We start from the raw sequence: 22,904 nt of genomic DNA on the forward strand, positions 1-22,904 counted from the left end.
TTTTGCCTCTGTTAGCTTCAAACAGACATGTAGATTCTCAGAATGAAGTCTGAACACTTAAAGTTTCTACATTGCTAAATCTTCACAAGGTTGCTCTATATAATTGTGATAAATTCACCAACATTATGTTCCTTAAACATAATAGACTATTTCTTATCTCAATTCACTGAAATCAACTGCTTCTACATGGGATATTCCTCACTCATTTCTTTACAAAATGATGTTTTTTTTGGCATTCATCTTCAACTAAAATTGGTAATAGGAAGTTATGTTCTAACTTTTGAGTAGGCCTCTCAAATTGCTATTCTCATTATACTTTTTGATATTAGTGTGATTTAGTTTCCTCATTTGAATTGTATCTATATTAAAGATTTGATATGTTTTTACTTATCTATGTGTTCCAGAACAGAAAAAAAATAAACATCAAAAAATATCAGTTTAATGCTATGCCCTCCAAACAGTAAACATTCTGGACATACAAAAGCTACTCACCAAATATTTTATTAAATGACTGGAAGTAAATGAAAAAAAGTGGAATTAGAGTGTGACTTACATCTACACACATATTAGTACTGTATGAATCTTTGGAAATGATCTATTTTTGTTATTTCCTTTGCTCATTTGAAGATGAGTGGTTTGGATTAAGTAAACTCCAAAATCCTTTCTATTAAATTGTCAATCAATAAGTGAAGTAGGTTTATTACTCTAAATATTATTCCTGCATAGAACACTTGAAGTTGATAATTATGCTATCATTGGAAGCAGAAATAAAGTGTCTGTCATTACATTTGTAAAAGTTGGTTACCTAATATGAATGTAAAATATTATTATAAAGAGAAGCAAATGGCCATCCCACATACCAAGAATAGAAAACAATTATCACTTAAATTTTAAGAATATATTATTTAATATGTCATAGATAATTATTGTTAACAATGAATATTGAATAAGTCATTCAGTAAGCTTTAAGTTGTTAAAGTTAATGCCTAAATACCTGAACTATTGCACAGCTTCTTTCACTGAAATCTTTCTTTATGTTATATATCCCTAACATTTTTACCTGCAATTCCACCAAATATTGATGCCTAGTTTATTAAACAAGGGAAACAATTCAGTTTTTTTTTGAAAATCCAGAGTTTACTTTCAATATGGATAAACTTGATTTTTGTGAGGAAGACAATATATGTGTGTCAATTGGCAGTACTTGATAAGTATAACATTTGCTCATTAATATTGCAGCATTGTTGATCAAATGACAGCATTGAGATACAGCAAATTAACCTAAGACCTAGGCATTCAAACCTGTTCTATGCTCTACTTAAAAATTTATTTTTATCTCTATTTGCTCATGACATATGCTGCTGTTAAAATTGCTTTGTCCATATATAACCCTTCCTGTAACAATTCTACTTAATTGAATTTTATTATTTTTCAAATGTATTATCGTCCCCTTCAGCCCTCCATTCAGTATAAGTTCTATCAACTTTCAATTCTTGGCATGTACATTATTTCTTACAGCATTTAACAAACATTTTAAGTAGAAGAACTACAACTTAGTTGGCAGTTTACAATTCTAACTTACATGATACCTGCTTTTTAGTTAAAATTGAATACATATTAAGTATATTTTTGATCCGTTTAATAAATACATGCTGTATCTCTTCTATGTGTAACTATTTACTGAAATTATATACCATGTCATTTTATATGGAAATAAATAATTTATATATATAATCTTCCTATACAAACTAACCATATCTGAAAAGTTTTAAAGCAATTTTTTTGTTTCCTCTTTGTCACAACTTTTGAGGAGAATCTCCAACTCACAGTTGAGTGGATTTGCTCATATAACAGTTCTAAAATAAATAATATTCTGAAATTTTAAACATGCTTCACAATATGTCATTAGCAATTTATGCCAAGTGCTATTTAAATTTCAGGGCAATGTTTTTTAAAGACATTTCCAGATTTAGCTGGCAGGAAAATTTTAAAAGGCGATGTCTTAAAGAATATTTCAGCATTGAGAGGGGGAACCTATTCCAGTGGACCAACCCATCCAGAGTCTGCTGAAGTCACAGTACTAGTCCCACTTCCTACCCATGGGAGGAAGCAAGCATAGGCCTATTTCCATCCTGCCTTCCAGTGACTTGCTGAGAACATCCTGAGGCCTGGGGACTGTACCATGGGGAACCTGTCCTGGTGTTCATTCCCTCCAGAGGCTGCCAACTTGGCAGTACTAGTTCTGCCTATACCTCAGTAAGAGGATAGATATCAGAGCATTGGACCTGCTTGTAACAACCCTAAGAGAACCTTGGTCCTGTATCAACCATGAGAAGATACCCCACCTATACCCACTGGAAGAAAGGATGGGAAGACAACAGTTTTAGAACACAGTCAACAACAGGAAGATCAATATGATGCCACCAGAGTCTAGGGACTCCACACCAGAAAGACTTGAACATACCAAAACAGAGGAAGCAGAATAGAACAACCCTGAAAGCAACTTTATGAAGATGATAGAGACCCTCAAACAGGCAATGAGTAAATCCCTTAAAGAAATGGAAGAAAAAACAAACAAATGTTTTCAAGAAATTGAGGGAAAGACACCAAAAATTGCAAGAAACAATTCAAACAGTGCAAAACTTGAAAGCTGAAATATAGATGAAAAGAAAAGAAAGAAAACCACAGTCTGAGGGAATGCTGGCAAAGAAAAGCTGGTAAATGATCAGGAACTACACATATAAGCATAACCAACAGACTACAAGAGATGGAAAAGAGAAATCTCAGGCATTGAAGATACACTAAGAGAAATATATTCATTGACCAAAGAAATTCTTAAGTCCAACAAATCCTTAACACAACATATACAGGAAATATGGGACACTGTGAAAAGACCAAACCTAAGAATAATAGGTATATGAGAAGATGAGAAATCTACCTCAAAGGTGCAGAAAACCTATTCAACACAATCATAGAAGAAACTTTTCCAACCTAAAAAAGAAAGACATGCCAATGAAAATACAAGAAGCTTAGAGGACAACAAATACAGTAAACCACAAAAAATCCCCTCTCAAAATATTGACCAAAACACCAAACATACAGAATAAAGAAAGAATATTAAGAGCAGTAAAGGAAAAAGTCCAAGTAACATATAAAGGCAAACCTGTCAGAATTATACCTGACTTCTCCATGGAAACTCTAAATCCAGAATGGCCTAGATAGATATTTTACCAACATTAAGAGACCAGAGATGCAGCCCAGCTACTATACCCAGTGAAGCTTTCATTCATGAGATCCTAAGAAAACCAGATTTAAACAATACATATCCACTGATCCACTCCTACAGAAAGTTCTAGAAGGAAAACTCCAACTCACGGAAGTTAACTAAACCCCCCAAAACATATGCAATAGATAATCCCACTTTACCAAACATCAAAAGAAAAAAAAAGTGTGTGTGTGTGGGGGGGGGGGATCCATACACAATACCACTACCACCACCAAATCCAAAACAAACAAAAATTAACAATCAATGGTCATTAATATCCTCAATATTAATTGATGGGGAGGTTCTTCTGTGTAAATGTTTGTTTTATTCATTAATAAATAAAGTACCAATAGGGAAGCAAGTTAGGCAGGACAAGGAGTCAAGGATGAATCTGGGAAATGTAGTAAAGAGAAGTCTTGTGATCAAGGCTGGAAGTGACATAGCAGGCAGACTCAGAATATAAGCAGGGACAAGCAGGAAATCTATCTCTTTCTCCTCTCTTCTCGAGCTGCTGTGTTAGCCAATAAGAGAGGATGTGTGCCTCCAGCATCCTTGATCAGACAACTCTTTATAAAATACATAAATTAATAGTTATGGTTGATACTTAAGATAGAGATAGCAGATAAAAAATCCTAGTCATTGGCTAGAAGCATTTTAATTAATATAAGACTCTGTGTGTTATTTGTGGCACCCACATGGCAGCAGGGCTGGGGATGCATGGAAGAAACACTTATCATTACAATTAATGGTCTTAACTTTCCTATAAAAACACAGAGGCTAAAACAATGGATACAAAGACAGAATCCATCCTTCTGCTGCATACAAAAAATAAACCTCAACTTCAAGACAGATGGCCCCCAGAGTTAAGGGTTGGAAAAACATTTTCCAATCAAATAAACCCAAGAAACCAGCAGGTTTAGCAATCTAAATACCTAACAATTTAGACTTTAAACTAAAATTACTCAAAAGAGAAGGTTATTTCATATTCTTCACAGGGGAAATCCATTATGATGAAGTCTCCCTGGGTTGGAATAACTCCCTGTATCTTATCAGACCACCATGTTTTAAAGTTAGAATTCAACAACAAAAATTGTAGATATTATAAAAACACGGGGAAATTGAACAACTGGAAAGCCTACATGGGAGGAAACTAAACCCTCTGCATGTGGGCAACAGTTTGTAGCCTGGTCTGTTTGTGGGACCTCTGGCAGTGGGACCAGGATTTATAGCTGCTCATGAGCTGACTTTTTGAAACCTGTTTCCTATGGTGGGATGCCTTGCTCAGCCTAGGTTCAGTGGGGAGGGGCTTGGTCCTGTCTCAACCCAATGTGTCAAGCTTTGTTCCCTCTCCATGTGAGGCATTATTCTTTCTGAGGAGTGGGTGACTGATGGGTTGCGGGAGGTGAGGTCAGAGGAGGGGAGGAAGAGGGAACTGTGGTTGTTGTGTAAAATTAATAACAAATTTAAAATAAAAAGAAGAAAATTAGCTGGTCTTGGTAGTTCATAAGTATAATCACTTTTATATGGAGTTTTAGGTCACCAGGGTCATGAGTTTCAAGTTACATAGAAATAATGAGAAATAATGTCTCAAAATGAAATCAAACTGTTTAATAGAGTTGCAAACACATGCTTATTTCAAGACCAACCTAGTTGACCCTGCTCAAAATACTAAAACAAAATGAAAAACATACCAAATGTTATAGATTATGATAGGCTTTTGTAGTGAATAGCTTATTCCATATAAAGATTTTGAAAGTTTCAGGCATTAATGCAGACCTGCCTTTACCTTTTAAGAGACAGACCCCACTGCCTGACCACAGTCGGGGCACACACAGGGACTGCTGCATCACCCATCAAGCATTAAGGACTGCCTGAGGACTCTGAGAATTCATTGAACCTCACTTCGCATGCACAGTCTTCCCTTTAAAAGCTCCAATTTATGCCAACTTCTCTCCCTCTGCCTCCTCTCTCTGCCTCCCTTCACCTCTCTCTCTCTCTCTCTCTCTCTCTCTCTGGAGACCAAACATGGTGGTCAACCATTAACTCTCTGTGTTCTGCTGGGCCTATAATAAGCTGGTTAATGTATTCTCTATAGTCTCATGTCTCATCTTGTACCCTTCTTTCTTCCTAATTTAAGCAGAAACCTAACAGACATAATCTGTAGATGCTTGTATATAGATTCTGCTCTCAAGACAAAAGATTAAATTCCATTTAAAGGCTATTTTCATGCACATGGACATGAGAGAAATCAAGTAATGTCAGTGTGCTTGTTTTTATTTTATTTGTCAAGTGAATTCATTCAGTCAAATTAAGAATGCTTAATATCCCTTTAGAAAGAAAATAACATTTTCTGTCAATATTATACCTCCTATTTAGTGTAGTGTCTTAAATGAACCCTGGGTCACAGAGACTTAAAGCCCAGATTTGTGGATCTTATTCTCTACAGACAGCCCCCACCCCCATTTCTAGCTTCCTTATTTTCAAAAGAATTAATGCATTTATATTTTTATATCTATACCTTTTTCTTTAAAAATGGTAACAGATATATCTTGAAGTTAAGGTCATTTAAGTCATTCTAGTGTTTACAATACAGTTGCAGGAAATCAGCCTGGTATTTGTTAGGGTTAATGTTCTCTCACTTACTCTAAGATGTGGCCATATTCAAAATTTTAATAAGTGTAACATTTAAAATTTTATAAAATATGTAAGAGTGCTATTTCAAGAATTATCTGCATACAGATGTATGTAAACTGGAATAACATTTTTGAGAAGGAATCTACATATAGTACATACATTTTATTGTTTATTATCTCATTCCCTAGTAAATATTTTATTCCACTCAAAAGTCCATAGTCAAATTCATGGTCTGTACCACTTCCTGTGTTGTTTCCTATTCCCCAATTTATAATTCATGGGTGGTTCATGGGAAGAAAAAAGCCACTCATTAAAATGAAAGAGCAAGGCTCTCAGTTGGGTTTTGTCAGTTGCATAATGTGTCACTGAGAAAACTTTCTGATTCTTGTCAATGCAAATTTAGAGTGCAAAAGAATAATCTGGGGAGAAGACAATACTCATGAATAACAATCCAAAGGTTTGATTCCTGCCTTCTTTAAAGGGAGAATGTCATTAAACAGGACATGCAATTGCCAAGGTTGACATAACCAAGTCATGTCACATGAAGTTATAAAGTGATGTTCTTTCTTTATTTTAAAACAATTCTGCAAATAATAAATTTAAAGAATATAGATAGAAATTTGTTTTTAAAATTGATAAACCTAAGAGTTAATTAAAGCTTTGCCCCTTCAGATGTAATCTTTCTTTTCTTCATATTTTCATTCACAGCCAATTAAACCTCTCAGGAAACCCCTGGTACACATAGATCAGGTTAAGTGTGCAAATTGTTTTTATCTTCCCATTCTTTTGGGAATTTATTTGAAACAAGATAGCATGACATTTTTCTTGAATATATGCATGAAAAACCTCACTCTCACTTGAAAAGGGGTATGATAATTTATATGCTTTCCATTTCCTCCTTTCTGTCAAATTACTCCCTTCCTTGTGCATTTTTTCAATTGCTTTATACTTCTTCAGGTATCATGCTAAATTAATCTATCTTTGTAAAATTAAATAGAACATGGTATAAAGTAATCTAAAATAAAAAGATTTTTTTTTTACAAGCTTGCTAGTCTTTACTGAGAACATGGGTCCAGCTCTGCCTTTTCTTTAGTAACCATGCAGAAATTGGTTTGCATGTGTGGAGTTGTCAATTATGCTGCTGTATTTTGTTGGATATAATTAATTGCAGTGATGGGATCACAGAAGCATGTGTGAGAGCATCCCCAGTGTTAGAAGGCATGCCTAAACTTTTGACTTCAAAAAGATTTTTTCTATGCTGCTACATGTGGCATGTTGATGTGACAGGTGAGAGAAGTTACTGCTGACTTATGTATGTCATGCTGTGAATCAAGTGAAAACAAACAATTAAAATCCATTATTGATCTTTGCATTCTACATTAATAAGTGCTTTCCATATTTTAATTTGCAAATACTTTCCAAACTTGCTTTTTTTACCTGTCTTTTAAAGTATTTATACTTAGAATTTTGTAAGCTGTTACATTTTAAAGGCATTTCATAATATATTTCATGGTTTCAACAAAAAAGAGAAATAGTATTTTTCAAGGAACTTTATTTTTTAAATCTTCTACTAGGTCATATGGTTTGTCTCATTTATTGTAAATATCTTAATATTCATTTTCCAATTACATAAATAAAATTGAAAGTATATTTGATCTTTTTATCTGATACCATATGAATCAAATGTTTTCACATTAGAATTATGTAGTTTTGGCACATCAAATTAAACCCACACCCTCAATACTGGCATTAAATGATTGCCCAGAAATGCTTGCCTTTTTATGTAATTATCAGAGGCTCAACCACTTGTTCTCATATTTGTTGGTAATAATTCCAACCTACAAAACCAACTGCCCTGCCATCAATTTGTTTTTTTTAAAAAAGTCCAATCTTCATACTAGTGATGATAAAATCAATTCTAAATTTACAAGCCTGTAAAATCCTCATGTTTTTGAGTTATGTGATTAGAATTATAGATTTCTTTATATTAGTATCTACATAAACATTTATGTACTATTTTATGGTGTTCTCATGGTTGCATATTGATTAAATCATAGGAATTTTTCAGCTTCATTGTTCTTAAAAATTCATATTATACATGAAGCCCACCTTTCAATTGAGCAATTTGTAACATATGGAAGTATCTACATTTATGCTATAGCTATGTAGATAATTGGCCAATTGTGTATGTGTATACATTTGTGTGTTACATAGATGTAAAAAAGAAGCAAAGCATAAAGAGTATGGGTGCTGAAAAATCCCAATGGCTGTCAAGTTTGCCACTAAGTAGAAGCAATGAATATTACATATTTGTATGTACATACACATGCATATATATATATATATAATATATATATATATATATATATATATATATATATTGAAAGTGAGACTCAGGAACAGATAATGATTCAGTTTAAACAAATGAAGGGGAAAACAATATAGACTTTTCATATTAAGTTAGTTTATAGGAATTACTTATAACCCGTCTTATGTTTTTACTCAGTACTTCAGATGATGTATTACAATTTATCATGAAAGGCAGTCAATCCAAATTCAGGAACTTAAATGTCAGACTCAGCTAAAAATATCGAGATATATGAAGGAACCTTCATAGTCAAACACTTGCTTACCATAAGACACAGGAACTGGAATCAAAACCAAACACACAATGTTATCACCTGCCTAAGCAAAGAAGTGGTTTTTATTTATTTGACATTACATTTTCTTCTTTTGACTCTGGTGTTAATACTATCTCTATTTTCCAAAGATAATGTTTTAAAGAACCATACACAACAATGAACACAATCCTGTCTTCGTAGACATAGAAAAACAGAAGAGCCTAAAAAATGCTTTCTATCAAATATGAGGAATTTTTTTCCTGATCTAAGCTTGGAATATTTAGATGAAAATAAGTTTTTGTATTAATGCTAGATTACTTTAAGAGATTTGTATAAGTCATTTTTAAATTGCATATTTAAAAATCCAGGGAAAAATTTCCTATGTAGGCAACATTTATTGTGATTTCAATTTAATGTAGAAATGCTATATAACCATGTAAAAGTAATTTGCAAGGAACCTGCAGACATTTGCTTTGGAAGAGAAATTTAGTTAAAATATTTCCATCTTTTGGTTTAAAAGTAATGATGTCTTTTATATAGTTCCCATAGATGAAATTTTAGTTAATGCTATATAGAGTTGGTACAGGTTCTACTAGTCTAAAATAGTAAACAAAGTAAAGTATGAAATCTCATGTAGATAAATATGTTCATTTGTCATTACCTGAAGGATCTAATAGAATAAATATGAAAAATTTTTCTTCTAAAAATTTTTAAATTCTATTATTTATGAAACACAGGATTTGCAAAGGTTTCTGAATGGCTTTTGGGAATTGTAATATTGTATCCCATTTCAAAAGGAATATTTAGTTTAGATCTTTTTAAAATCTTAATTCATTTATAAGTGAAATGATAGTTATAATTTTTATCTTCATGAATAATTTTTATTAGGAATCTTCTCTCCTCAACATCCATTTTATATAGTATTATTCTATTTGCATGATTATATTGTCAACATGATTAGAAATTAAATTTTGTAGGATACAAAATATATAAAATGAACAAAACACATTTGTTACATTTCCTAAATATTTCTAAACTCCTACTAGGTAAGAATCATAGAGAATATGATCAACCCTTTCTATGAGACCAATATATTTAGTACATTGAATATATTATTACACTGTTTATATATATATGAGAAAAGTGTTCTTACACTCTTGCACCAAAATTATAAACACACACACACACACACACACACACACACACACACACACACACACACGTGATGTTAGATAGAGCTGCACATCATGCACTTTTACTGTTATATATCAATCTTCCATATGATTTATCTCAGCCTATGAACAATTCATTTTTCACATATTCTAAAAATTATTATCTCTAATGATATTTATTTAGAGACATTAGGTCAAGCATACTCCACAAAGGACAATTTTCCTAATCTTTGTCAATTGGTACCTCTCTCTGATGACTGAACATTCAAATATAGGAGGCAAGAAGACCATTCCTATGCAAAACACCACAGCTATGATATGTTTTCTTTTAATCAGGAATTAAGATATTTAATATTAAAGTGTGCATCAATTTCTGCCCTTTTTTTTTTGATTTTGTGGTGCTTTCCCTGATTGGACTTGACTACCTGTCCAGACATTATTTATTTGTTTCCAGTTTCTTTGCCATTTTAGATTTTTCTGATCATAAAATAGTAATAGATTTGTTATTATCAGCATACAAAACCACAGAAAGAAAACAAGCTCATGGAGATTTAAAAACACTAGTGAATGATGAATTGTTAATAGCAAAAAGTTAAAAATTTCTTAATACTGAACAGGAATGAATACAACCAGGAACAAAAATCAGCATACAAATATCCATGGCATACAATGCAGGCTGTTTTATGAAGAAATTTTATACACCTAGAACTGTGAATCAACTTCAAACCAGACAAAATTCCATCAGTTGGGGTGTACACATGTAATTCCACCTCTGTTAGAGGACATATGACAAGAACAACAAATAGGTGCTGAGTGAAGAATAACCAAATTTACTTTAAGGATGTGTCTACTGGTTTCTCAGCCACATTTCAGAGGGTGGCTTATCATTCAAGAGTTTCTGGTTTGAATAAATGATAATAGATGTGTTTAAAATATATGAGGAGGAAATGGATATATGGTATGATATATAGGTAGAAATTAACCAACAGGTAACTGATGGGGAATTATTTCAAAACACACCATGTGAAATTCACAAAGTAATAATAAAAAGTTGTTAAATGTCTGAACACTTTTCAAATGGACAGTTGGTGATTAAACAAAAAGCAAGGACAAACCAAACCCAAAACAACTATAAGAGAGAAATAAGTAAAATAAGACATGCAATCTATACTATAGAGAATAAAACAATAGAATCAATGAATAAATGATTCTTTGAAATGATAAACAAGACTTACAATTACCCAACCAAGTTAAATAAAATGAAGAAAAAACCAAAATTAAGTAAATTGTAGATGAAAAGACATTGTAACATATACTAATGAAAATCAGAAAATCAAAGCACACAATTTAAAAACCTATATTCCACTAAGATGGATAATGTAAAAGAAATGGATAAATAGCTAAATGCCTACAAATTTTTGAGTTGAAATAAAATAAGATTATATATATATATATATATATATATATATATATATATCTATCTGACCATGAAATTGAAACAGTAATAAAAAATTCAACTAATATTTCACAGAAGCAGATGGACTCACTGCAGAACATTAGCAGTCACTCAAAGAAGACATAACACTAGTAGGGCCAAACAAAATAATTTCATGAAAAAGAAATAAATGCTTCTTTTCTAGAACCCAACATTACTTTGATACACCACACATTGCAACTGGCAAAGTGATTTTTCTATAAATATAGATGTAGAAAATCAGAATAAAATACTGGCAAAGAAATTCAAGACCATATCTTTAAAATCACGCTTATTGATTAAATTGGCTTCCTTCCAGAGATGCAAGGATGAATCAATCAACAAATCACTACATACATACAAAAATACACACATGTATAATACATCAAAGATAAAAAAATCACACAATTTATTATCTCAATACATGTAGAAAAATCTATGACAAAATCCAACGCTGCTTCACTAAAGTACTAGAGATTGAATGGACAGAGTACAACTCAAAATAGTAAAGGCATGTGTAATGTGTTTACATCTTCTTGTTGTAGTTCTTTGCTTCTATGCCTCTCAAACCATTATGTACTCTTCCTCGGATGTATTAGTCGAAATAGAAATGAATACAGAAGTCATTTTTATTCCTGGTGATTTATCACAGCAGCAGAAAAGTACCTGATACAGGACTTTTGGTCTCATATTTGAGAGATTATCTCAACAATTTGGAAATCTAGATAAGCCATTTCACTCTTTTAATATTAAGACTACTGCTATACATAAGAGGTTTTTATAAGAAATTAAATCCCATTTAGCAGCAAGCCATGAATTAAATATCTTGTGTTTCATTAAACTTTCTATGACAAATGAATAAACACACATATAGTAATTGTTCATGGTGGCATTATCATTATGAGACTAAATTTGTATAGTGCTAACAAATAATTAGAAGTAAAATCAAGCCAAAGCAAATGCTTCTTGCTACAATCTACCAAAGTAACCTCTGAAACTCACTGCTTATAATATACCTATCATTATTAAATTCCAGTTTGTCACTAATTTTCAAGAATGCTTCTGGATAAATCATCTATAATTAACTTCTTAAAATTGAGAGTGTCAATACAAATTTTATGCTCTGAAAAACCCTGTCAATATACAGTTAACTACTAAACACTTCTCATATGAAATAGGTCATTCTTGAATGAGATGATTACAAACACTACAATAACTGCAATGTATGTAAGTGTGAAAAATAGTTTGGGGTACATTGTGAATAGTTATGAGGCTTTGAAATTCTAGCCCCCTAATCAGCATGACCTACTGGATGCTATATTTGAATTACTGCTCACTCACTCCCTAGGTCTAGAACATTTACTAATGGACAGCTCAATCAGTATGTTCTGCCTGAAGAGTTGAGGCAACATTTTCAAGGAGTTTTATTTAGCTTCTGCAAATGCACAGTGACATTTTCACTTTTAGCTTAGAAATTTATATGTACATTTGCTGAAGGAGAAGAAGAAAATTCACTATGATATTTACCATTGATCATCTGTTAGCAAAGCTGCAAAATATGTAAATAGAATGAGTTGGTTGAATATTTAAGTACTCACCCTCTTATGCTTCCAATTTTATTTCAGTATAAAACAGAGACACTTTGAGAACTAAAATGTTCCAGTTTGATCTTGGTTACACACTTGCATCATTGATAAGGCTTTTAGTATTGCTAAACACTTGGGCATTTTTAAAATATTTTGTTTTACAGTTTGAGTTAGACTTTAACATTATATGGACATTTTGTGTGCCACAGATATCATGATACTTTAATGAGAAAGGGAACAAAACTTTGAATATTCTTAGTGACCTCTCAGCAGAATTTCATCTAGATGATGTTGTATGTCCTGTCACACCACACATGAACATGTATAAATCAACACTAGAACAATGGTAAACTGCTTATTTAATACTTCAAATGTCTTCACTTTGAGAAGATTTGTTGTCATAAAACAAGACTATTGCTATTATTTAAATAACTTTATCGAAGTAATAGTTTCTTTTACATATGTTATTCTTTGTTATAACATTGACTATGTTATCACAGCTAAAAACTGCCACTTCCTAAAAGAAATATATTTTTATGCTACTCATGTCAAAGCAAAATTATTTGCCTGGAATAAATACTAATTTATCTTTAGTGTTTTATTTAAAAAACATGAGTTTTTGTTTTGCTTTAGTACAAACTGAAGTCAAGTAGAATAACAATACAACTGAAATCTAGGAAGAAATGCCAAGGGAAGTAGTAGATATATCAATATAAACTACACATGTGTTATGATCACACCATCAACTGAGTCATTCATTTATCTAGCTAAAGACATTTGTTAAATTTCAGTTGTCTAATTCCTGCTGTATCAAATGTGGTAGGAAAAAGAAAACAATGAAGCAGAGCTATGATCAAAGGCTAGTCAATGAGTCTTCTTCACAATTGTATTATATAGATTCCTACTGTCAACCTCCACTGATGCGTAGGGTCAGATGTCTACAAATCATCCTATAAATTTAGATTTATCACCATTGTGGAAATTATTGGTCTCAACTAACAAAATAAAGTTTCCCCCTTTTTTTTTTGTTTTATTCAAGACATGGTTTTCTGTGGTTTCGGAGGCTGTCTTGGAACTCACTTTGTAGACCAGGTTGGTCTCAAACTCAGAGATCAGTCTGCCTCTGCCTCCTTAGTGCTGGGAGTAGAGGCATGCACCACCACTGCCCAGCCTAACCTTTCCTCTATGGTGATTTGACATATTTATTATCTGTACACTTATCATTGAGAAAAGTTAGACTCAATCTCTTTCTCAAACTTGGTATAATAAACTGCACATGTGTGGCCCAATCAATTAAGCATTCGTTCTTTGACTCTTTAGTAGTTGCCTGTCATATTATTCCAACAAAATATGTAGCAAGAATCTAACTTAATGAAGAAGGATTTAATGTGGCTATCAGTTTATCAGCACTGAGTATCATTGTGGAAGGTCACGGTGGCAGGGCCATGAGGCAGCTCTGCCCATTGTTTTCAGTCAAGCAGCAAATATCAATGAGATGGGGTAATTCTTCTGTACACATACTTATCTTATCGGTTGTTGAATAAAGCACTGTTGGCCAATAGCAAAGCAAAATAGGTGGGACTAGGAGTTGAGGAGGATTCTGGGAAATGTAGTAAACAGAAGTCACCATATGATCCAGGCAGGAAGTGACATAGCAGGCAGTAACAATATATAAGCAAGAACAAACAAGAAATCACTCTCTTCTCTTCTCTATTTTCTTTTCACTGTAGATGTTATATAGAGCCCAATGGAGTAAGAAGCCCAGACTTTATTTCCAGTAAGATATGCCATGTGTATATACATAGGTATAGAAATGGGTTAGTGATTAAGAATAGACAGCCTTGTCTTGTTCCTGATTTTAAAGGAAACGCTTTGAGTTTCTCTCCATTTAGTTTGATGTTGGCTATTGGTTTGGTGTATATTGCGTTTATCATGTTAGATATATTCCTGTTATTCCTGTTCTCTCCAAGATCTTTATCATGAAGGGATGTTGGATTTTGTCAAAGTTTTTTTCAGCATCTAGTGAGATGATCATGTGGTTTTTCTATTTCAGTTTGTTTATATGGTGGATTACATTGATGGATTTTCATATGTTGAACCATCCTTGCATCCCTGGGATGAAGCCTACTTGATCGTGGTGGATGATTTTTCTGATGTGTTTTTGGAATCAGTTCACCAATATTTTATTGAGTATTTTTGCATCGATGTTCATGAGGGATATCAGTCTGTAGTTCTCTTTCTTAGTCATATCTTTGTGTGGCTTGGGCATCGAAGTTATTGTAGCCTTGTAGAAAGAGTTTGGCAATAGGAAACCTTAGCCAGTGGTCAACAGCTTAAAAACAAATACAGCTTCTAAATGTTTCTTTGGGGCACAGAAATGCAATGGGACCCAGCCAGGCAAGGTCTTTCTTTTTCTTCTTTGCCCCTTTATCAAGTGCAGCAATTATAAGGTACTTTCAGCTCACCTAACTTATATAATTCCGCCACAGTCATGTCCTGGAATTTTTTCCCAGGTGATTATAAATTCTGTCAAGGTGATAATATTAAAGATCACAAGCCTCAGTGGTAGATTTTGAGAAATCAGCCTCTGTGTAAGAAATGTCAATCTTATGAATTTAATTCTTTATTTCTGCTGTTTACAAATGTTTTCTCCTAACCTCTGTGTGGCCATTACTTTTGTTTCTTGTGCTATTTTATTTTACTTATGAGTCTCTTTGTATCGATTTTATGAATAGAAAGAGCAAACAGAGTTTCAGAGTAATTTTGAACTTAGATTTTTGTTTTTTCATTTCAATTTCAGCTTATACTAGTATTATAATTTTTTGAAATATCAGAGATAAGGTTGCATTTCTTTTTCTGTTGTTTGATTATGGGTGTTGCATACTAATATAAATACTCAAGTGAAGTAGTATTTATGGGTTTATTAGAAACCTGCAATTCATAGACCTAGGTTAACATCTTAAATCTAATTTTACCTCACTTTTGCTAACATGTAAAATGTTTTTGATTACTTTGGATGGGAATACTCAGGTGTCTGAAAATCATCCTTCCCTCCTTGATGTTCAAAGTGTCCTTGAAAATTTAGTTCACCACATATGGGCTTACTCTGGAGCTTTTCTTCTGTGTTGTTGGTTCATGTTTTGATCATTACAGCTGTCAAATATAAGATCAAATCAGGAAGTTTGATGATTCCTTACAATATTTTCTTTACATTTATACAATCATTTTCATCAATGAGAAAAAAAGTTAAAATTTTGCAAAGTCCCAGAGGATATATTTTTCTGAGCAAGACAGATAAATGGGCAACAGAGATGTAAAAAGATGTACAAAACCTTCATTCCTCATTGAAAGACAACCAAAACATAATGATAGATATGCTAACACCCTTTAACATGTAGTCATAAAGGAATCAGAGAGTGATGTTTCTAGATGGTTGAGACAAAAGATGATTTGTTCACTGCTAATAGGACTTTATTTTGTCTACCATGGACACCTATGTGAATGCTTCTGAATCAAACATACAATTGAAATATCCTGTTACCCATTTTTTTCTCTATTCAAATATTTATCTACAAAATTAACTAATTAACCTGTGAATGTTTCTGGATTCTCAGATCATAGAAGATTATAACATTACCCAACATGTAATGTAATGGACTGACAAGTCTATCAGCACACACACATATATATCAAACCACTGTATAATACAGGGAAGAACATGCAATAAAAACAAGGGGAGAAACACTGTATGTGGAAAGAAATCATAGAAAGAAAGTGAAGATTCCATGAAAACAAAGTGATCCATTACACACATCCACATGACATATAGATGAAGAAACAATCTTAATATGGACCTTGTGGCAGAACTACCTCAGTTGATATCATATTAGAGATATAAAATTTTAATGTACTATGAGCAATATTAAATATTTCCATCAAACCTTTATGATTTTAGATACTTTAATTTTTGGTAACATAAGGACAGATTTCTAGTTTGATGTAAGTTTCATACATCAAGTACTCCTTACAGATTATATTACATGTGGTGGCCGAATATGTACTTCTCTAGTTTCTAAAACATTTCTTTCTAGGTTGATGACATTGTTCACAGACACTAGACAGCATAGGTTTTCTAGAGAAAGTATGCCTCTGGTGTAGGCTTTACATAAAATGTCTTATTTATTTCTCATTTGATATCTCTGCCTCACATTTATCATAAAAGCTGTGAGCAATCATCACCCTGCTTCAGCTGCTTTGCATTTTGCTTCCTGCTACACATCATTACCAAGACAGACTCTCATCCTTCTGAAAACATATACCCAAAGAAACTTGGACATATAAGTTGCCAGTGCCATTGTGCTTTACAGAAATAACCAAAAGTAACTAATAAACCACGTTCACTTATTTTATGCTTTATGATGAAACTGAGTCTATCTTCATCTGATGGAATCTAAATGTAAGTTCTGACTCAATATAAATAACCTGAATTTCGCTGGGTGTTGGTGGTACATGCCTTTAATCCCAGCACTCAGGAGGCAGAGGCAGGTGGAATTCTGTGAGTTCGAGGCCAGCCTGGTCTCCAGAGTGAGTGCCAGGATAGGCTCCAAAGCTATACAGAGAAACCCTGTCTCAAAAAACCAAAGAACAAAACAAACAAACAACAACAACAAAAAACTGAATTTCCATCTGGGCCTAATGACTTTAATTCTAATTCTAGAGAGGGAAACAGGAAGATTCAAAAGAGGTGTAGTCTCAGGTGCCCATTAGGTTCCATGCTAGCAATGGATACTTACCACAACCATATAAAATAAATATTGAAAAGTTGGAATATTGGAAATAATCCACTCTACCCTTCTTATCCTATAAAAATGAATACCAATAAACCCATATTTTCTCTAATTTAAAGGTAGAGTATAGACAACTTTCTCAGAGGCCATGATGAAATGACAAAAGTAACTTTAGTATTCTGTACTATTCCAGGGATAGGCTTGCAAGAACAGTGTGATGCTCCAGCCAATGCCTGGTAGTAGCCAAAGTTGTGGTGTCTGGGGACCTGACCCTTTCCCTTGGGCTTTGTTTATCAGTTTTTAGAAAGCTGTGACTGAGGTATCCTGTTTTCAAAAGGTATCTCTTTGTCAACATAGATGTTTCCCCCAGGCAAGTAGTGTATATGATGCTATACTTCTTAAACTTGCTAGGCACAAGTCATCTGCTTATGTAAGGCCTTCTGGTCCAAACCTATTGCTTTTGTCATCTTTAGTTGTCATCCATGGTCCTCCCCCTCAACACCTCACCTATCAGGATCCTTATTTCTACTGGCTTTGGATCTGAGGACTCCCTATAGGAATTGACATAAAACTCTAAGCCTTCCTTTTAATAATCACCTTCTTTTAACCCTGAGGCTTCTAGTTTTACTATACCTTGATCCTTGGGTTGCATAGATCCCTAAATGAATCAGTCTGTTGGTGGGAAATGAAAATGACTCCTAACAATTTATAGATGAGTACCTTGCTCAGACATCATATAAGAAGTTCCCCTTGCAGTAGATGGGAACAAATGCAGAGAGCCACTGTCAGGCAATGTACACAAAGTGAAAGACCTTGGAACACTTAATGCTAAATCTAATATTTGCATCTAAAATCTCCCCTCAGGGTCCAGAGAAACTTGTAGAAATTGAAACAAAAATACTTTAAGAGCCAGAAGGGAAGGAAGACACTATGGAATCCAGACCTTCAATACACATTGTGACCAAAGCACCTACGAACTGATATTCTGTGGAAGCATTGAACACATGGGGTTCCATAACTGATAGGAAAAGTGGACACATGCCCCCATGCCTAAGCCAGAAGCTGTATGCAATTGACAGCCTCTTGTAAATCAAAACTTAGTTCTCTCCATTTGATTCTCACTGGATATAAATGCAACTCTTAAAGATATGTTAACTTGCCAGGCAGTAGATGGGCAATGCAAAATGAACCCAGTGGTATTCTTAGAAGTCCTTTATTTCAAGGTGTTTGCTTTGTTTTGTTTTGTTTTGTTTTGTTTTGTTTTGTTTTGTTTCCTTACTGGTCCTTTTTCATGTTTATCATGGTTTCTGTCTTCATATTGGATTCCTGTGTGCGTAAATGTTTATTTCTCTGTGTCTAAATGCATTCCTTATGCATTTTCTTCCAATTTCTTTCTTCTGTTTTCTTTATCCTAGTTCAGTTTGTTCACTCTTGTTTTCTGTTATTTTATATTGTATTCATTCTCTAGATATTTTCTATTGCTGCTTTTCTAAGGATACACAGCATATGTTGATCAGGATGGAGAAGAATCTTGGAAGAGATGGAGAAGAGAAGTAAGTTGTAATGAGAATATACTGTGTGAGAAAAATCAATTTTTAATAAGAGAATAATTCTATAGCTTTTTAATGGACTTATTTAAAATAACATACTAGAAAATTACAATTTGTTTGTAGCTTGTTATCTTCCATTTTACATATAGGAACCTTCATATTTTTACATGATCATTAAACCATAGAAAATAGTTGTGATTAATTAATTTTAACAAATGTTCCCAGCCTAAGTTGTCTCGAGGTCATCTTCTCTGAAACAGCCTTATTCAGGACTGCACTTCTTTCTTTGATGTCATCAACTCCACAGTCACATTCTTCATTCAGACAGCTTGTGGAGGGTCCCTGCATTTGGTTGTGATCATTCAACATATTACTAATCTTAATTAATTAAAATAAAAATAATGAATTTTGATAAATTTATTTTCCTAAACGCCCTATGTGGTTAAAATTAAAGCAATAAAATACACAATGATTAACTTACTGCTCTCTTAATGAATGAAAGGATTAAATGTCTTTTAAATTAATTAACTAATTTAACAATTGACATGTAGGAAGGGCTTGACCCTTTAAATTTGGCAATGACTTTCTTTTGTTATTTTACTTTCCAGGTGCCTAGAAAGTAGGATCAAACTTCAAAACATTAGGGGGCTTGGGTAAGTTTAGCCTAAAAATACCCCTTCAGGCATAGAGAATTGAAATGACTTGCCTAAGGCCCTAAAATCAGTTAAAAGCAAAGTGTATCAGAGCTTTCTCTGTGAGATTTCAATGTTGAAGCACTGTTTCTAGGTGTAGGCATTAATGTCATTAAGCTGCATTTTAGTTGTAAAACTGAAGTCCTCTGTACATTTTCTCACAGTTGCCAGTGTCTTGGGCTGGGAATAGGCAGGAATGATTTCAGGTATCAGCAGGGGCTGGGGTCCCCCCTGAGGTTTAAGTTCTTATTTTGTACTCACAGAATTCTAATCTTTGAAGCTTTAAATTGTGTGTTCAAAACCAGCATGCTGGCTGGAGCAAAGTTCAGGAAGAAAATGTATTTTTATTCATTTCAACAATATCTTTCTTTCTTTCTTTCTTTCTTCCTTCTTTTCTTATTTTTCCCCTTCTTCTTTGCTTCTGTATTTGCATGTGAAGATAAGCTGTCTCACCAGCCTTTTCCAACCTGTTCTTCTGTGACTTGGTAACTAACTGAATCTGGCATATATCTATTCTGCCTCTCTGGCAATCAAAACTTGTTTCTAGAGCTAACCTCCAGCTCCCTACTGCTTGAGTACAGACTTTTATGTAGGAGTTTTGTGGTGAATTGAAACAATGGAAGTATTTTAAGACTCAGGAAATTCTGACGAAAGCTTGTTAACACTCAGGAAATTATAAAAGGAGGCTCCATCAAATTGCCTCATAGTTTCTGGAAACCCCTGAAACATAACAAGCATACAAGGCTCTGTTTTCTCTAAATTTATAGAAACAGAAAGGAATGCGGAGACAGAGACTCTTCAACTTGTGTTGCTGAATCTAAGTCATGCGGGTACTAACATGTTTTGTTTTTCCAGTTAAATATTGTACCTTTAGAGCTAAGTGAATGTATACTTACAATTTCTCCTTTTATTAGTTAAGTATTTCATTAAAACAAAAGAAAGTTATTCACTAAGACATCTGCTTTTGACTGATCTGTGGTTCTGTAAACAACCCCTTGCAGTATGAAAAACTGTTTGTGGGGCTGCCCACCAGCCCATGGTTCTTACATGAGAGGGGGAGTGTGGATGAAAGAAAGTCTAGCTAAAGGGGTTAAGATACTGAAGAGACCAGCCCCCCATTTCGGCAGCCTTGACAGTAACACATGCTCACTATGACCTTGTCTTAGTCACTAGAGGTTAGGTGCCTGCCTCATGACAAGGAACCAATCAGAAGTTAGCTGGTGGTGCTATGCTTTACTACCCTGGGTGTACTTTAAGGACAAGTGCACAGCAATGATGCACAGAGCATAGCAACCACCCTGGGAGGGCCTATGGGCCATAACAACCAGTTGGCCTTTCAATACAGGGCAAGCCCTCCAAACCTGGAGGCACACCAATCCTGAGCCTGTGCATACCCCTAGACAATCCCCTTACGCTGCCCTACAAGATTTCTCGGCAGCCGGTTCAAACTGTCTTTTTTAGCCTACCGCCATGGTGGGTGGACAAAAGACCCCAGCTAAGATGGGGTTAGCTTGTTAAATTACAATAAAGCCTCATGTAGTTTGCAGCAAGCTCTTGAATCTGCCTGGTGATTGGGTTGTGGCCTGCGACCCCGGATACCTGAGTTTTCCGGGGGTCTAATAATACAAGACAAAGACACACAGTAGCTGTTGTGAGAGCCATTCAATCTATATTGAATGCGTGCCTAGTTTATTCTTTCACCATCTTAAGTATTCAACCAAAAGTGGGGACAATGGAAGGAGATTTGTATTATCATGTATAAGGGGCAAAGAGACTTTCTTCCATCAATCCTCCAGCTATTTGGTAGCCACACCTGCTATCCACACTTCAGGGTCGAGTGTAAGCACACCTGGGCCAAAGTCTATTGTTATTTAGATAAGGGACATCCACAACCAATGTCAAAACATCCTGTAGCCACCAAACTAATGTCTTGTAGGTAACAAGACAGATTAGAGCTCTCTGAACTTGAGGAAAGATGGAATGGACTTTTTCATGAGTCCTGACATCATAACTGTTAGATTTTTGTTTAAATTAAAGATAAAGAAGAAGAGGAGGAAGGTGCAAGATGAGACACAGGATGAGACATATTAGACATAGTAACCGGTTTATTATAGGCCTGGCAGAGTAGGGAGACTAAAGGAGAAGGGAAACAGGGTAAATAGCTAACTGCCATGGCCAGTTCCCATAGAGAGAGAGAGAGAGAGAGAGAGAGAGAGAGAGAGAGATTCCCAGAGAGAGAGAGAGAGAGAGAGAGAGAGAGAGAGAGAGAGAGGAGAGAGAGAGAAGAGAAGCAAAAGCAGAGAAGAGAAGAATAGAGAGAGAGTAAGAGAGAGAGTGTGTAAATGGGTAGGGTCTGTCTTTTAAAGGGGTCCTCTGCACCGGTGTGAGACTTAGTTCCCATGGAACCCTGGGCTGACCCAGGTACTGCCTGAGTGGATTCTGACAGGTAACAGAGGCAGGGCAGCATAATGCCTGAAACTTTCAATGCCACCTTTACTTATTATTAAAACAAGGTGGGGTGTTGGACATGGCACTATAAGGAATAAGGGCGTTGAATTCTCAAGACTGCCTCCTGCTGATGTGGGGGGCATTGACCATTTTGGGGGGACCTAAGTAGGTTGTTGTGCTGCCATGTCCTGGTTGTTTCATCACAATCCAGGCTGGATGGAACTCCCTGGGACCTCTTAGACCTGCCAAGATGTTGGCAGAGCAAAAGAAAAGGTTAAGTTTAGAAAAAAAAATTCTTAGGTCCTGTCACTTGAGGGGAAAATTATAAGTTGAGGGAGGGGCTCCTGAGGTGTCCCAACATGAGGGAAGGAGTCCTGGGAACAGGGAAAGATCGAACAACTGGAGTGAATCTGACCTGTTTGTTTGGATCCAATTCAACTCGCTGGACCTTACAAGAATCCTTAGAGTTTGTGGAAACATAAGTATTAGATACATTAGCATCATACTCATGTTAGAAGCAACTTGGCTGAAAGGACTAGCATTTTAAAATTGCCAGATATTTTTTAGGACAATGAAAAGCATCTTAGTCTTGACCTTGTGGTTATGATCCTATAGCGGTATGAACTTTTCTATGAACAGTAGCATGAGAAATAGAGAAGTCAGGAACATATTTCA

Source organism: Cricetulus griseus, chromosome 2 (genome assembly GCF_003668045.3).
Source record: "Cricetulus griseus strain 17A/GY chromosome 2, alternate assembly CriGri-PICRH-1.0, whole genome shotgun sequence".
NCBI classification, from domain to species: Eukaryota; Metazoa; Chordata; class Mammalia; order Rodentia; family Cricetidae; genus Cricetulus; species Cricetulus griseus.